Source organism: Melanostigma gelatinosum (genome assembly GCF_949748355.1).
Source record: "Melanostigma gelatinosum genome assembly, chromosome: 10".
NCBI classification, from domain to species: Eukaryota; Metazoa; Chordata; class Actinopteri; order Perciformes; family Zoarcidae; genus Melanostigma; species Melanostigma gelatinosum.
Window position 1 is genome coordinate 15,094,092 of NC_136643.1, and position 14,022 is coordinate 15,108,113.

The 14,022-nt window shown below is 42.7% G+C and overlaps 1 protein-coding gene across 1 annotated transcript in view; it reads left to right on the plus strand.

Moving 5' to 3' along the window:
* hs6st3b (heparan sulfate 6-O-sulfotransferase 3b) overlaps positions 1–14,022 on the plus strand; it is a gene marked incomplete at both ends in the record, with an annotated part of 50,002 nt that overhangs the window by 34,722 nt on the left and 1,258 nt on the right. The window lies entirely within an intron of this gene.

The following is a 14,022-nucleotide window of genomic DNA, read 5'->3' on the forward strand; positions in this document are numbered from 1 at the left end:
TGGCAGTCGGAATATTTCAGAAGTGATGGACAGACAGACTGACATTTCCACACCTAAGCCAGGCCTTCGAACAGCGTGTCGAGATCCAGTAACAGGAGCCAACAAGAAGTAGTATCACTAGATTTGTATGTCAGGGCTTTTGTACAGTTGATGATATCATTAATAATTTCCTATCCCTCCTACCTTTTATTCACCCAAAGGGAGAGATTTGTATTGCTCCGACGATGATGATAATGGTGATGGTGGTGATGATGATAATGAAATTCCATAAAGAGGATAAAAAACTATTACTGCTGCATTTAAATGAGATTTTGAGATGTTGAATGACTGCACTGAGAGGATGAAAAAGGATGAAGGTGCGTGCGTGAAAGTATCAGGGAGACTTAAGACTCTCGTGGCGGCATGCAAAGCTCTCAGTGTTTCCAGCTCTGTGTTATGTGATGTGACATGTACTGTGGTTTCCACTGCCAGCCTGTGTACTTGCGTCTCTCCTCTGGCTGTATAATTAATTCATAGACCATGCGAGTACACGCCTTGTCTCCTCCTCTGCTGTCTCTCGGAGAGATCTTTCAGAGAGCAAGATTAAAAGGAGGGCATAATTAGACAGGAGGATTCTCACTATCAATGTAATTGAAGCTGTGCTGTCATATTACAACGTCTAATTGGTCTCAAATTAAAGAAAAGCATTCACGACAGCAGGGACTCACTCACCAATGTAAAAGGACAGTTGTTGTTGACAGTTGTTGTGCAGTCATTTCCCCACACTGAGAAGTGGCAGTAAATAGAGTTACATTTGTGCATTTCAACTATTCCATGTCGTTAGGAAGTATACGAGATCTATTGTGATTGTTGCACTGTTACGGAGCTGTATCAATAACACTTAAGTGCCACTTAAATCTTTGTTCCCTGCTGCCTGAGAAGCAGAGGAGGTCAGGTGCCGTCCCAGGATCTGAAAGGAGATGACAGATCTCATTAAAGATACACAGCCATTCAGATTCGAGTGAAGATGGTGCCGTCCCGCAGCCGCATCCTCTAGAGGTGCATTCATCCTTCCCAAAGCATACAGCTTGTAGGTTGTTGCCCCTGGTAAAGACTTCTCTTTTCCCTGCCTGCTCTTTTATGCTGCTGCTCATTGCGGCAAGATCACATGTTTGTGTTTGTGAATCAGAACTTTGTGCCAGACTGCGGGGGTGCATGAACATCACAGAGAGCACAAAAGGCAAGCAGGCCTGTGATGACCCGCTCGCAGTGTATTTCATATCTGAACCGGGTGTGCGGATTTCACATCCAAATACATTTCGTTTGGATACAGCAGTCGGTTACCTGAGACTTCCCTCCACACTCAGGCGGTACGTGTTTCTGTGAGCTGCTGCATTGTTGTCTTAGCTTCAGGAAGTCCTTCAGTCATAGAAATAGGTGATTGAAGGCATTGCACTTTTTATTTGAACTCAACCACCAACAGAGATTTGGGTGTGTTATGCTTGTGGCTGCTATCCTCGAGTCACTAGTATCTAACTGGGGGTGGGGCCAGAAGTGGCACGTGTCCCCCCCTGATATCTGATTCTTTCATATTAGAATATTTGTTAAAGTTTTTTATTTGCTAGTCATCGATTACATTGAATAAACAATATCAGACTGTGCTAGTTTCCAAGTTTTCAAAGCAGCACCTGGACCCAAGCAGGTGATGAGAAGCGGGCTGGTAAACTCACTCATTCCTAACTCCACACTTACAGATATGTTTATATTTAAACTAGTAGTCTTCCGCTCTCACTGACTTGACTTTGCACAGCCTCCATCTGGAGCCAAAAAAAGCTTGCTGCAGTACTCCCCCAAACCTATAAACAGACTGATGTGTAAAATCAGCACATTTCCTCTTTGAATCGTGTTAAGGGTCTTTAATGGGAGAAATGTTCACAGCTATTTATTACATGAGCCCTTCCCTTTGATATGTGACATTTTCCATTTATCTTGTTTCTGTCATATAAAAGACAGACTGAAGTGTTTCCCTTTTGAAGGGTAATTTCTCCCCTTGTTGTTCCCGCCGCTCCCGGTACAAGCACTCTTTGTATGCACATCATGTCAAGTGCTAGCAATGCCAGCTTCCTGACAAGGAAATGAAAGGTCCCGTCGTTCTTCTTGTTTCTTCCCAGGTGACACCCACTGTCCCCATTCCGTCACCATCAAAAAGTCGAAACAAGACGCCGAGAACCTCAAAAACGGTCCATTATGCGCTGCCATGGGGAGCGCAGACGCCATTAAGGAACGGTATCGGTTACAAATAATGCATGTCTCCAGTCTCATCTTGTCTGAGAGAAACGGGACAGCGCAGAGATGCACAGATGCACCGCAGAGACCTCGCATGCGGAGTAACGCGCTGTAGCTTTCACAGACCCAAGGACATCTCCTCACCAGAGAGATGGCGAAGAGAGGATTCAGACAAGAGCCCACATAGTCCCACTCTGAAGACATGAAACAACAGTATGACCTGAAACAAACCTACGGCATTGACGTTCAAAGCTCACCACACTTGCGTGCACCGTTTATCACAGCATATTGTGATTGTTTTTTGTTGTTCTGCTTTGGGAATGTTGCATTTCAGAAAGTGGTCCGATGAAGGAGGGTCCTCATATGTCTCAATCTTCTTCCTTTAATGACGTTAAAGACCATGGGGATGGAGGAAGTCATTACCTAGGGAAGTCATTTCTCTTTAAATATCTTATCACATGATGCAGCACTCGTGTTTTTCCCCCACAAAGTTAAGCACATAACACTTACTGTAGCATCTCTAAAGTGGTAAAAGGTGCACGGATCAAGATGAATGATGGTCAAATGCGTTTGTTAATGCTTCCTGGTCACACGTGAGAAGCCGGCCTGTTCAGAGGATTCGTCCTACGAAGCTCGCGCTGAACTGCGTTATCTCCCTGTGACAGATTTGATAATGAAAGGGGCAGATAACAAAACAGAACATGCCGGTTTGTGGTGGATTGAGATGGCAATGATACAGGTTCACCTCCCATCGGTTTTACATTATATCTGTGCAGACACGATTCAGAGTTAGAAGTGATTGTTGCAAAATAAAAGCGTTTGCCAAACGCCTCACACAGCGTCCGAATACCACGGAACTTCACCGATAAATAGCTGGATGACAGCACGCTTTGGGTTCCTTCGAACAGCGAAGAAAGCCAACGCTGAGCCGATACCAGCCCGTCCGCTTTTAGCGTGTGACAATCTCAAGATGTAATCATACAACTCTAAAGGCCCACTCTTTTCCTGCGAGATGCCATTAAGTGCTGAGGTGTTTATGTCTTTTTAATGAGAGTGCTAAATTGCCTTCACACGCAGTGGTTTTTTGTGCACATGAAAGCAGACTATGAATGTCAAGTAGACGACTAAATGTTCCTCGGCACATTGCGGGGCCACGGGCAGCAGCATCAGGATTCGCACTGACGACCACGTGACGCGAGCCCAGCAGTACTCGCTGCTGGAAAATATTTAAATCGTAATGACCGAGATGCAGAAGTGCGTGTCACAAAAAAAGGATCTGAGCGACAAAAATGTTGCTTCAGTGCAACACTTTGACTGTACCGAATATTCATACTGCGGGATTCTTTTGATCAAGAATGACTAGACACTGCTGAAGAGGCCTGATGATTCCTTTGGTGCAAGTCATATCAGAAACAATTGTGACAGTTACAGCAATAGCAGTTGTTTAATACTGGCACATGTCCCCAAATAACCTCTCTCAACATGTATGCCCCTTGTGATAAATGGCTGCTTATTGCGATGTGGGCGAACAGATTCTATTACATGACAAAGTAATCTGAACTCAAGAGCCACTTACTAGTGAATGGAGTTTAATCTGAACTCAAGAGCCATTTACTAGTGAATGGAGTTTAATCTGAACTCAAGAGCCATTTACTAGTGAGTGGAGTTTAATCTGAACTCAAGAGCCACTTACTAGTGAATGGAGTTTGTTCAGTTGTTGAGCGTTGAACTGAAGTTTTCTTAGCCAACGTGAGTTGATGAATATTTTGATATTTGGACATATTTCAAATATCTCATGAGTTTATAGTAGTGCGTGTTGTTCATTCATTGCAGCAGCGCCACATAACACACAGGCTTTGTTAAGGGGGCGTACGTCTGAAAGACCTTACAACATGCAGGTTCTGCTGTTTGTATACAGCACACGGGAACAGCAAAGCTTTCATCGTAGAAGGCCTCAGAACATTTTAGAGGCACAAAAGCCAAGGACAACCCTCAAACACGTTCTTTTTCACACCAAGTGGGGCGTCATAATTGGCTGCTGAATAGATTAGAAACATTAATCTATTCCAAAGCAATTTCCTTTTTCTTCATGTAGGTTTGGGCGCGTATACGGAAACCAATGTCAACCTTTGTCAGAGCTCGTAATTACCGTGAGGTTTATTGTGCTTTCATTGACATCACGTCATGTTTGCTACAGTAAGCGTCATGGTTTGGAGGGTTGTCCATTGATTGTTAAAAGTGTGGAAAATTGGAGTGAGGGGATTCATGTACGCAACCAGGTATTTTCAGCCACTGTTTGACACAATTTTATGTTTAATCTTTATTCAATCAGAGGAAATGATTGTCTATTTATTGTAAGTTATAGCTGTTAAGTTTGTATCAGTAAATAATGAGTCAAAACTATATTATTGTGTTGTTTGATAGACTGGATTAGAGTCTTACTTTGAAGAAGCTCTATATTAGGATGTGTTGCATCTTTTGTAAAAAGGTTTATTGCAAGACCTTAAATATTACTAAACCCAAAGAAAAAATATGTTTTGTGTTGGGAATTCTTTTAAATATGAAGTTATTTTGTGGACATTTGCTGCTCTAAAAAAAAGATAAGGGGCTAAGTCTGAGCATTTGTCCTTGGCATAAATGAACTATGAAGAAAACACAATAACAGGATTGCAACATTTGGTAGGTGACACATTACTTTTAAAGGTTATTCTTTCTTTTTCAGGAAGCTGTGAATTGAAACCTCAATTGACTGGCTATGCTTTTCCCGACAGAACTAAGAGTTCAGTGCCATGGGTATATTAGATACATACACAATCAGATTTTGGAAGGCTTTTCATCTATTTAAGGGAAGAAATGGTTACGGCTTTGGTATGCCGGTGAATGTAACCATTATTCTCACTCTGCTTAGTATTGGCACTTTCTTACTTGCTGGTTCTGAATAGGATCAGTATATTCATAGTGCCTCACCCCAGACTACATGGCCACACTGATGGTAAAATCATAGCATCCTACCTTCAATCCTGGCACAGCAAAAATCACTTTAGCAGTTCCTCAAATGCAGCTTAAAGGTCACATATTGTAAGAAGTGAGAACATGTTCATGTCTTTTTTTATTATAAAGCAGGTCTAAGTGTTATATAAATACTGTGAAAGTATCAACATGCTCAATCAATGGAAACATACACACAGCCCCGTATTCAGAAACTGTGCATTTAAACAAGCCATCAGGATTTCAATAATGTAAATCTTATAAACATCAGTGACAGGAAGTAAACATGGACCTCACTGAGAGCTCAGGTAGTTTAGCTGAGGGCCGTTCCGCTAGCATACCCATATTCCTGTTCTGTCCTGATGTTGGCTGCAACAACATGACTCTGATGTACCGCTCGGGTCAGGTTTGAGGGCTGTGGGGCACGTTTCGTTCACGCCGTCCGGTGTTTACCTGACAGCAAAGAAAGTAATAAAACATTAGATAGGTAGAACACTTTTTCTGGGACCTTAAAGCCTAGGGTGGTGAGTATAGAATATATATTTATATTGTTTTTGGGTGAACTATTCCTTAAATTAACATTTAATTCAATTAATTTTAGACTTTTTCTGCATCAAACCAGCTTACTGTGCTGTGAATGCCTAAACCATTAAAAACCATTAAAAAAGTCCCATAATGTCACTATGAGAGGATACTGTACTTCAAGATCAGATTGACTGAAACAATTTAAAAATGATGTCAGTAAACACGAACATATTTGCGTCTTGCCAGATACTGTATGTTAATTAACAACATTACCTCATTATGTCAATAGAAATCATGATTAAACTTATTTATATAAATCTACTTTCTTGGAGACAAGGTTGATAAAGTTATATAAACTGTCTCAGTGCACTCAGTCGCCCTGTTTTGTGATACACTTCATGGTCACCATGGTTTTAAATAAAACCCCTCAGAAGCAGCTTGCGACATGTTCCACTCTGTGATTTCACGTCTCAAAATACAAAAACTGTACCAGCCTGAAATAGTTTGATGAGATACAATCAGACATCACCATGTTGCCTTCCTCTCTCAGAAACTTTCATCATTGCCGTGATTCACCTGAATGAGGAGTCGCATGGAACAGGCTGTAGAAAAAAAACAAGGTGTGAAGAAGGAGAGCAATGGTGGTTTATTATGCAGTGTCTGAAGTGGAGGGCAGTGAGGAGAGAGATGATGCACAGCATAGCAAGAGATAAACACAGGAGATGGAGAGGGAGATTGACGAGTGAAATCAGCAGCATGATTAATGTGACAACCTTTAAGCAAAGGTTATGGATCCGGAGGGAACACTAAAGTCTAACACTAATGTAGGACATGGAGGAGAAGCAGAGTGGGGAAAAGGTCAGGAGTCAAGCGAGGTGCAAAATTACAGGAATGCCCCATTCTGCTGGTGTCCTTTACTCTGTGCTTCTATAAGCATTCATCTCAACCGGTGCTTTATTTTGTTCTCTTTAGTGATGATACTGAATGTAGAATACATGAACTATAGCTCATTCAGTCGTATTTGGGGACCAATGCGACATAACATACTTGCAATTCTACATACTTCTGTGCTAGTTTTGTCAGATATCATACAGTAAAGTGGACCTGGAAATGTAAGTTGAATTACCAATATAATTATTTAAAAGCAATACTTGTTAACATGGACTTGTTTGAAGGCCCTGAAACATCAAGTCATAAGTATTTATCTTCAACATTCAACATTTATGTTTAATTTCTATTATTTATTTAGCCTGACATTGTGTTCATGTTAGCCGATTACTGGGCTTATTTTGTTTAGTTTAGCCCTCGTTTTGCTGTCACAAACATGTGACGTATTGTTTCCAGAGATTTCGTCTTCAGTTGGTAGTGGTTGGATCAGATCACGTTGGTAGTGGTTGGATCAGATCACGTTGGTGGTGGTTGGATCAGATCATGTTGGTAGTGGTTGGATCAGATCACGTTGGGAGTGGTTGGATCAGATCATGTTGGGAGTGGTTGGATCAGATCACGTTGGTGGTGGTTGGATCAGATCACGTTGGTGGTGGTTGGATCAGATCACGTTGGGGGTGGTTGGATCAGATCACGTTGGGGGTGGTTGGATCAGATCACGTTGGTAGTGGTTGGATCAGATCACGTTGGTGGTGGTTGGATCAGATCACGTTGGTAGTGGTTGGATCAGATCACGTTGGTAGTGGTTGGATCAGATCACGTTGGGTTGGTTGGATCAGATCACGTTGGTGGTGGTTGGATCAGATCACGTTGGTGGTGGTTGGATCAGATCACGTTGGTGGTGGTTGGATCAGATCACGTTGGTAGTGGTTGGATCAGATCACGTTGGTGGTGGTTGGATCAGATCACGTTGGGGGTGGTTGGATCAGATCACGTTGGGGGTGGTTGGATCAGATCACGTTGGTAGTGGTTGGATCAGATCACGTTGGTGGTGGTTGGATCAGATCACGTTGGTAGTGGTTGGATCAGATCACGTTGGTGGTGGTTGGATCAGATCACGTTGGTAGTGGTTGGATCAGATCACGTTTTTTCACAAAGCTTTAAGAAATATGAGTTCATTTTTCTGTGAGTCAACTTGTACAACCGCGTCAATCTCATCCGTTCTTGTAACAATTTGTTTCTGTTTCTATTCCTGAGGTATAGCTGCAGCAGTTGGCTCGCTATAGCTATGTAGGAAGGCGGAGACCCCTTGCCTGTTATCTGATCAGTCGACTGTTTTTCTAACCAGTGGAAACAGACGTCAATGAGCGACTGTGGGTGGAAGAATGATTTTACCCGCTGTTGAGTCTTTTTAAGCTGAAATGAAGAATATTGTCAAACAGAACTTGTCTTTTAAAAGTATTTATTCTCTGGCCAGAGAAGAGGCACAGTTACACGGAGTCACTCAGACTCCGTAGAAGTGTGGGCTCCAGATTACAATTCGTACAGAGTTATTAAGAGAGTGATCAAGGGTGGGGGCCTGTTCCATCCCGTGCAGGCCGTGCTGTTAAAGAAGTATAAGAAGTGCTTTATCTCTGTAACAACAGACACACAGATCCATACGTGTTGTCCTTCAGGCATAGAACATGTGAATATACAATAGCTACTTGTTATCCAACAACTGGAAGAAGACGATATGTGTGCAGGCAGTCAGCTGCATGGATCACAAGTTACATGATGCAAGCTTGTTTCACAACAAGTTATAAATTCTATTTCAAAAGAACATAAAATACTTATAAGAATATAATATTTCCATTACCAAACAGCAAGATACATTTGAGCGTGTATGTTAACACAAAGGATGAAGATCGACTGAGTTCGGAGCAAAAGTACAAGTGCTCAGGCATTTACACTATATACTAAGTAGAAATATATACGCAGTCGAAATTTTCCATTACGCGACATACCAAACCTATTTAGTTCGATTCAGAGCTGTGGGTCCAGGCTAACTCTCCGTCACATTTGATTTAAATGTTGCTGAATCATGATTAATGTACACATAATGTGGCACGTCTCGTCAAAGCAGTGAGACAAGCACAGACAGAACAACACAGTCAGGTGTAATACCCAAAACACTGAAAATGTAGTGTTCATGTAGCACTCCATCGCCCGTAGTAAGAAGCTAACTGAGATGATTTGGCTTCGCTGCCTTTAATGATTCTAAATTGCCTTAATTGTAAAATCCTTGGGGTGTTACGGCGGCTTAGTGGTCTAAGACGCATTGGCACGTAACTGTAATGTCTCTTGCTTGAATCTGGTCAGGGGACCTCTGTTGCATGTTACGTTGCAAAAATGGCAACAAAAGAGAACATAAAATGTCAATTAAAAAGAAGAACAAAGGAATTTATAATGCTAAGAGCCTCAAAAAGCCATTAGGAGACTAAACAAAAGAGTGTTTACTGCAGGGACAGTCACAGCAGTGAGACCTTTAGCATAAAAGAGAAACAGCAACAACAGAACGTAATTAAATAGACTTTAAATTACAGCTTTCTATGAATAGATAGAGGCACATTAATATACTGCGTATGAATCAGGTTTAGTCAGCGCACCATGTAGCTGTGATGTTATCTGTCATCCACAGTGATGCCCGGCTCCCGCCACTGTGACTGTTCTACGGTATGAAGGCAATAAAGCTCAGAGAATGACAGTAAAAATGTGTTTAAAAATAGTTTTTTCTTAATGCCCCACGGGCTGCAGAGGAGCAACGGAGAGAGATCGAGGCTGTTACATTGTGAGGATAAATCAGAGAAGTCAGCAGACTGTACACAGGTAGAAGCTTTACATGACACAAAAGCAGCTGCTTCAAACTCTGACTACACACACACACACACACACACACACACACACCGTGTCTACCACACTACGTCCCAACAACATCAGTCAGTTCCACTGTTGTACTGGGACATGGTCTGTCTTTACTTATTTACTGCTCTCTGTGTTAGCCTTTGCTCTCAACAACTTTCTGCCCGGCTCACAGAGATATGTGGTTTTGCTTGTCCCGATTGTCTGGCCCACCCGCAAGCATCTGCAAGGATATACAACTCCCACACATGCAAGTCTTGATGAGTGAATTCAGTTCATCTGCTTCCAAACACCATACACTCAGGCTGAAAGTGCAACGACCCTTATAGCAGCATGCAATCAGCGAGAAGCAGTGGGCTGAAATTGTGTCATTGACGTTAATTACAGGCAATTACAACCCAGTTGTCTGTTGCTCTGACATTGGCTGGGGGTAAAACCGTCCCTTTACGGATTTAGGGGCTGTTGTAGTGACAACATTCACAGGGAGCTGGTTGTTCTTTAGCCACACAGGGCTCCAAGGATGGAAATCTATACATTGGAAGGATTGTCATGAGATTAACAGACATTCAAGGTCCCCAGAAGATGAATTGTAATGACTTCGGTGATCCCCGCAACTGTTCTCTATCGCCACCACGAGGGCGCTTAACAAACATGTTAAACATAATAATAACAACACATTTCATTTGTATAGCGCTTTAAAAGGTACTCAAAGGCCCTTTACATGGTAAAGAGAGTTCCAGAGGGAGGGGGCCGCAATGGAGAAGGCCCTGACAGAGAAGCTGGGGGTAAGGAGGTTGGCGTCGGTCAACTTTATACCTGCTCAACATCATCATCGTCATGTTTGCATTGTCAATATTGTCATTGTGAGCGTGTTAGCATGCTCACATTAGCATTTAGCTCAGAACACTGCTGTGCCGTACAGCAGGGCTGTTGACGCTGTGCCCCACTACATTGGATTTGTACAGATTATTAGTACGTATTAGTCATTGGTGTAAACTCTTTTAGCAGTACACGGCTAATAAACATACTGAACTCCTAATTAATGCAATTTGAACTGTGACTTCAGAACACGACCGCCAGTTATCTTTTGCCGACTGATGTGCAGTTTCATTACCATCTGCAATTAGTTTGGGTGCTTTCCAGCTGTGATTAGCCCCCTCTATTCCTTTGGCCATCACATCGTGGGTGAATATAGTGCAGCACAATCAAATGTTTATAGCATGCATGCCGACTGTTTTGAGTATACTTTTTTTTTGGCCGTTTTTTGAGCACATTAAAAACCTTAAAACGAACAAAACAAACCTTAAAATAAATATCGTATTTCTTTCTCATGGTCACATATTTATCAAACTCTTTCCATATCCATGAACTGCGTCTATTTAGATGACACTAACCTTCCGTATTCGGCTTCATAATTGTCTGCAGCAGCTCCGTCCTCACCATTGTTTGCTTTAGTTTCCATTTTCATCCACACTTTTGAATTCCTCCTCGATCTCTGCTCAATGGCCCCTGTTTAGTTTGTGCTCCAGTGATATCGTTCTGCTGGTGCTGCTGCATTAGATCCTATCCAATATTGATCCATGATTACCGAGAGTTCAACAGGGTTCTTGATTCCAACCAAGCATGTAATTGCAGTACGGGACAGGGGGTCAAATCCTCCGCCCCCAAATATTTGTAGTGACCATTTACTAAATACCTCCAAAAGGTAAAAGAAAGCTTCCCCCCCCCCCCCCTCCACCCGCCGCATGTCCGGTGTTCCCGTCAACCAGTAATAGTGAGCACAACGGCCTTGCACGACTCACCAGTTGCAGTTTTTGGTTCTGTATCCTCCACGTACCATGCACAATCACAGCATCGCTGATCGTCTGTTAAATATAAACCAGAGTGTTGCTGCTGGTGTTGATGAACACATCTGCTCAGATATTTGCTTTTGAAAATTCAGTCTGCGGTTGATTTCTTTCCTCAACTTTGTAATAACTGACCAGGTTATCATGTGCTTTTGCTCAAAATGTCCACACAGGCGGTTGGCATGTGAATTGTCTTTGGCCCTCTGAACCGTATCGCTCTGTACATGTTAGTTCTGTTTTACTGATATATCTAAGATGTCTAATTCTAGCTGCTTCCTACAGTGCATGCCGATATTGAATTTGAATTGACTGTAAGAGTGGTCCTGATGATAACACAGGCCAGCAGTAAGAGAAGCCTGATAGCTCTCCCCCACAGCCCCTTCACCTTTGACAGTCATCTGTATCACTCAGGGAAAGCCTCCTCAAGACAGCTCTGCAGACCCACTGATCCTGATGCATTTTGACACTGATGGTGCATACAACTGACCTTGGGGATGTCGGATGCACTCAAACAACACTTGCTGCATGTGTTTATGTCCCAGAGACAGTCTAATGAGGATGTATCTGCAGCCAGCCAACTCCAGGAGCAAGTGCCAGGATGCAGCTAGTGCCACCAGGGCTGTAATCACAGCTTCTTGCCTGTCTCACGTCGGGTAACTTTGTCAGAGGCGACGATTCCCTGTTGGGACAACTCTTCCCCAGATAAACTCAAGACATATTTTTGGCATTCTTGTGGTTTGTTCAGTCAGATACAGTCAAGTTGCTATTTATGAGCTTGAATACACTCAAACATTTTCCTGTATTCAGTGTGCATTCACCCCCAACCCATGTTTGAGTGATATCTCATGCCATGCCCTATGCACTGGCAGATTAATATTCTCTCAGTGCACTAAACCGGTGTCGTCTTTTTGGGTTCGTGTCGGGCAAGTTTGATTGGGATTAGAGAGATAGTTTGATTGTGGTTCAATAAGAAAAATGTAAGCCACCAATAAAAGCCTTAATGCACAGCAGCCCACAACAACTCAAACGTTTGGAATTGAACCTGCTTTTGCCAGTATTGAAAGTTCCATATCTCACCTCAACGTCTTTTCCACAGTGTGACTTGCACCTCATAGTCTTGTTTCACTTGTGAATAAATAAAATAGCTTTTCTCAATGTACACATGATTGATGTGAGAAGAGGTTCCCCTCTCAAATTTACACCACACACAGCGTATTTTTCTGCACGGAGGAAGTGCTGATAATTTACAGCCTGTCGTCACCTGTCATGGCAGCAATAAAACACAGATTTGCTTGAATTTTATTATCTTGATGATTTGGAAACTGATGAGAACACTGAATAAAGTAATCCTTCTTCTTGTCAGGCTTCAAGTAATGCGTTTGTGTCCGGTAAGCCAGTGCACGGACTAATCCGCATCCTATGGGGAACTACTGGCAGCTACGGCCGTGGCTTGTGTGTGTGTGTGTGTGTGTGTGTGTGGGTGTGTGTGTGTGTGTGTGTGTGTGTGTGTGTGTGTGTGTCGACACAGAGAGTCGACTGTTCGTCCTAAACAACAATAGTGGCTTGAGGTTAGCCTATATGCTGCAATAACACTGGTTATATCAGAACTGGAGAATATTTCTTCAATGAAAGGAGAGCAAAGAATAGAACTGAAAGCGTTTCTCGATGGAAAGATGTATTTGCTCTTCTCCTGACTGACTTTGGCAGGAGTTTGATCGACAGATCCGATCACCTGCCCGTTATCAAACAGTTTCAAATGGTTCTGTGTAACAAGCCATCTGGCGGGGTAAGGTGAAAACAATATACAACAATAATAAGCGTGGAATCCTCATGTTGGAGGAGATAGAAAGAGAGAATGTTTGGAAGAAGAATTCATCCATTATCCGAAAGGTTGGCGATTAAATCAACAGTGTAATTGTTTCAGCTCGAGAACAGACTCCTGAAGCAGACTCGGACTCTGATAATGGCCATGATGTAACCTCAGTGTTAGAGCTGATTTAGCAGAACTGGTAAGGACAATAACATAATAAGTAGTTGTGAAAAGAAACGCATTACAGTCCAAGCAAACAGTATAGCCCCCCTCAAAGATAACCTGTATGAATATTTGGGCAACACGTTCCAGTGTGAATCCAACCCTGAAGGACAAGAAAGTGTAAGCACAGGAGAGGGTTTGTGCAGCTCTTTCAGTTCCACTCCTGGGACAGAGACTGTGTGGATGTGTGCTGTGTTCGAAAGAAGTGAAGCAGCACCGAGAGCAGCTTTGGAGTCAGTGTGAAATCCCAGCGCCACACTCCACTTTATCTGCCCTCACTGTTCTCTGGGGAGGGGGGCTACGTCATTAAATATTCACCGTGCACTCACAGGACATCACCTTAGGAAAGGTTTACCTGGCCAACACCTGTCCAATATTTGTTTTCCATCAGAGTGCACTTTGACATACCTGCGGTTCAGCAGAGCGGATCTCCTTAGAGGTCTTCAACCTCGGCATTAAGGGCAGCTGAAGCCCCCTGTGTGTGGGCTGTCACTCTCAAGCCAAATACCAACTAATCAAATGTGATTGTACCCATGCCGCAATATTTGACATTTTGCTTTTTAGTTTTTTTGTGTT